The sequence below is a fragment of the Sardina pilchardus genome, chromosome 13 (genome assembly GCF_963854185.1).
Source record: "Sardina pilchardus chromosome 13, fSarPil1.1, whole genome shotgun sequence".
NCBI classification, from domain to species: domain Eukaryota; kingdom Metazoa; phylum Chordata; class Actinopteri; order Clupeiformes; family Clupeidae; genus Sardina; species Sardina pilchardus.
In genome coordinates, this window is record NC_085006.1 from 6248623 (window position 1) to 6252409 (window position 3787).

The 3787-nt window shown below is 38.7% G+C and overlaps 1 long non-coding RNA gene across 1 annotated transcript; it reads right to left on the minus strand.

Moving 5' to 3' along the window:
* Nucleotides 1–1195: 1195 nt before the first annotated feature.
* On the minus strand, nucleotides 1196–3530 carry LOC134100164 (uncharacterized). Its single transcript, XR_009941216.1, has 6 exons — nucleotides 3368–3530; nucleotides 2712–2781; nucleotides 2177–2423; nucleotides 1846–2020; nucleotides 1547–1629; nucleotides 1196–1354 (listed from the first exon to the last, which is right to left on the minus strand). It is a non-coding gene; the product is annotated as an uncharacterized LOC134100164 (long non-coding RNA).
* Between the last annotated feature and the right edge of the window lie 257 nt (nucleotides 3531–3787).

The following is a 3787-nucleotide window of genomic DNA, read 5'->3' on the forward strand; positions in this document are numbered from 1 at the left end:
GAGAGTTTAAAAGACCCCAAGCAAGCAAGTTATTTTGAAGCCACTTCTTTTAACCAGTACTTCTACACATATAATTGGAGTCCGACTTTCCACAGTCGGAAAAAGCCAGAAACATTCATACTGCTTTAAAAGAAGCCCGAATGCGGCCATTGTGTTGAGGCTCGAGCCACCACATAGGGCTACTGAAATAAATCCATCCTGGCTAAAATACAGAGTGCTGAACTCCTCTCTCCTCTGTTTGCTCTGGAGTTGATCCTGCAATCTTATTTGCTCAGAGATTTTCTCTTAAAGTATTGTGTCAGAGGGGCCGTTCAGCTGTCTTTCACATTTCCTTCTCTCACAGAAATAGCTAGATGTGTATCTTCTATCTTTCTCCATCGGATTAGCTAGAGATCTCATTGTTCTGGCAGGAACCCTACAGAAGGTCACGTTGTAATGATTAACATTTCAGTGCACTTTTGTAACTGCACTCTAAGAATTAGAGGAGCCTCGAGGAACCTTTTGGGGTTCCTCACCATTGCCACTGTGGGGGAACCTTTTCAGCTCACAGGGGTTCCTCAGGGATCCTTCATGAAAGGTTCTTCAAGGAACCCTTCAATTATTAGGCCTTATTATTACTACTAGGCCTTTTATCATGCATGTTGTTATCATGCATGTTTATGTTTATTATTATTATTATTATTATTATTATTATTGACAATACTGACAACAAAGGAATGTTTTCCACAGATTTTATTCAATAATTTAAAAAGTATTCTCTGGATCCTGGCACATAAATACATAAATGAATGAATAAATAATTGAATGAATGAATGAATGAATGAATGAATAAAGTTAATACATTAATAAATACATAGCCTACAATAATAATAATAATTACAAAATAAACAAACAAAATAAATAAATAATTAATAATAAACACTACCTACTACCTAAAGGAGACAGCAGAGCAAAGAGTCAAACTCTGTGTGTGTGTGTGTGTGTGTGTGAGACTTTTTCCTGTCACTGGTACTTTTTTTTTTTTGCATTATATCCTCAAAGATATATATATATTTCGACCAATACAAAACAATTTAAGAAAATAAATAATTGGCCATTTTAATTACAGTGGGGCTGATCTTTCCCTCTGGTGTGTTTGACATTAGGTATTTTTGTATGAAACAGGGTGTTTTTTTACACTCTTATGGTATTCAATATTAAAAACAAAATAAATAGACATTAGGGTGGCCAAAGCCTGGGTGACCTCATCAACTTCTTGGGTAAGGACATCCTGAAAGTCGAGTTGAACAGCAAAAGAAGCCTCCATGAAGGGGTTCCCTGTAATGACCAGTACCGGCGTTGGAACCTCTGGATCCTAGCAACCAAATAAATAAATAAGTAAATAAATAAATAAATTAATACATACATACATACATACATACATACATACATACATACATACATAGATAAATGCATACATTAACACATACAAATGACAATGAGATGTTACAAATGGGAAATCAATAACAAGCAACAAACATAATTTTGGCTAATTGACAAACCTTACCTTTCTATTGATCACATAAAGTGCTTTGGGGTTCTCTCTGAACAGGTATGGAAGGAGCAAGGTGCCCAGGATGACTTGCAGACCTTTTGTTTAAAAGAGAAATAGAAATTCAAAATATATTAGAGAAAGAACTTTCCCACATGTACATTCATTCACTAGTGCTTGCATGTAGTGTATTGTTGTATGTTTTACATTTGCAAATGTAAAATTGAATTATATTTAAGAATGACTCATAAGATTAACTTAGATGACATGGCACATGCATTTAATATAATAGAGAGGATACCCTGAACTCTCACCTCTGTGACACTCCTCATGTTGCATTGATTTGGCCTCCTCATACATGCAAAAGAGGTCCTGTCCAGTAGCTCGCCGCTGACATTCCTCTATGACCTTCTTGGCGATTTGACCCATTCCTGTCATGATGCTGCGGTCTATGTCAACATCTAGCTGGCTTTGTGATTCTGTGAGGAGCTGTAATCACACACACACACACACACACACACACACACACACACACAGATAGACAGAGAGAGACAGCCACAGAGAGAGAGAAAACAAATATTAAATACTATGTGAGATACATTTGATTTTAGAGCTGATGAGGGAATAGTTAGTTATAGTACTTACTATAACTGGGAATCTTAGCCCAGGATATTCTTCAAGGGCCTCCATAGTTGAATGAGTTTGCAAGTATTTTCTCCTCTCTACTCGTGTGCGGATCATTTTGTCTTGCAGGATGGATAGATTGGGATGTTTCTTAAGGCATTCGGCCCTCATTTTTTTCCTGGTGACACCTGAGGCTGGCTGCATCCTCTCCTTGCACGCTGGCTGCATCCTCTCCTTGCACATTGGCTGTCTGATTACTCGGTCCAGTCTGCAAATGATAAAAAAAAACACGTTTAATGCAAAGTACGATTGGTTCTGAGAGGTCCTATGCAAGGAGAACGGCTGCTTAGAAACAATATTGGACTCATGACGATCCTGGATGTTAAAGTGTAAGTCTGGCGTAAATTGACCCATAGTCCTGTTGTATAAGTCAAGGCAAGTCAAGTCAACTTTATTTGTATAGCGCATTTCATACACAGAGGTCATTCAGTGTGCTTTACATAAACAAAAGCAAACAGGAATAGTTGATAAAAGCATAGAAGGGCAATAAGCTCACCACATGCAGCTTAAAGCAGACCCATGGGGGAGATAGCCAGTCACACACTTCTTCCACAGATTTGTTCATTCTGAAATGAATGAAAGGTAAAGAAAAGGTCAGATTTCTACACCCCTTTGATTCTATAATTCACTTTGCAAATAAATCCATTTTGATAAAAGTGGCGACAACACTGCGCAACACTAGTCCAATGTAACAACATGATAACAATGTTTCCATTTAGCTGCTAACGTTACTTGTAACTGTCAACTAGCTAGCTAGCAGAGGCAGCAGACTGTACGTACGAACTACTGCATGTGGCGACATTGCTAGCTGGTGCTGGCATCCCAAGTATCAAACAAACTGTGGTGTCATTTTCAACGACAGCTTTAAACATATCTTTAGTCAAACGGGAAAAATAGGAGAATATAGTAGCCTAGGCTAAATGTATGTTTGTGTATTATGACTGACGTTAACTAAGCTAGCATTCAGGGAACGATTAGCTAGCTATGATAAGTGATAACCAAAACCGATTAGCAGCTGGATATGGGAATATAAATGTCGACGCTGACTACCCCGGACATGTTGTCACTAGATATTTCTAGGTCTAAAATTAATTGACAGATATTAAAGTTAATGTTTACCAGTATAGACTCGCTAACGTTAATGTTACCCACCTTTGAGTTGTTCGTTGAATGGAAAGTCGTTGGAAAGTCCGTCACGGCAGTTCAAAATGTTCCACGCTCGCGGACAAACAATGGCCATGCAGGTTCCTCAAAGAACCCCAAAGATGGGAAGGTTCCTGGAGAATCCCCAAAGTGCCTCGAAGCACCTCTAATTCTTAGAGTGTGCAGGACTTAAAAAGGTCAAAAAGTTCACCTGACAATCTTTCTCTTCTTCCACTCTTGACCTCCTGCCAGTGGACGTACTGTAGGTGTGCATACATTTAGTCCGTATTCACATTGGCGGCAGAGGCTATAGCTTGGCTACAATTCAAAACTGTTAACTGTTCATTTTGCATCTTCACCTTCCCTCTCTCTTGATCTCTCCCTCTCTCCATTTATCTCTTGCTCTTTGTTTCTCTCTCTCTCTCTCTC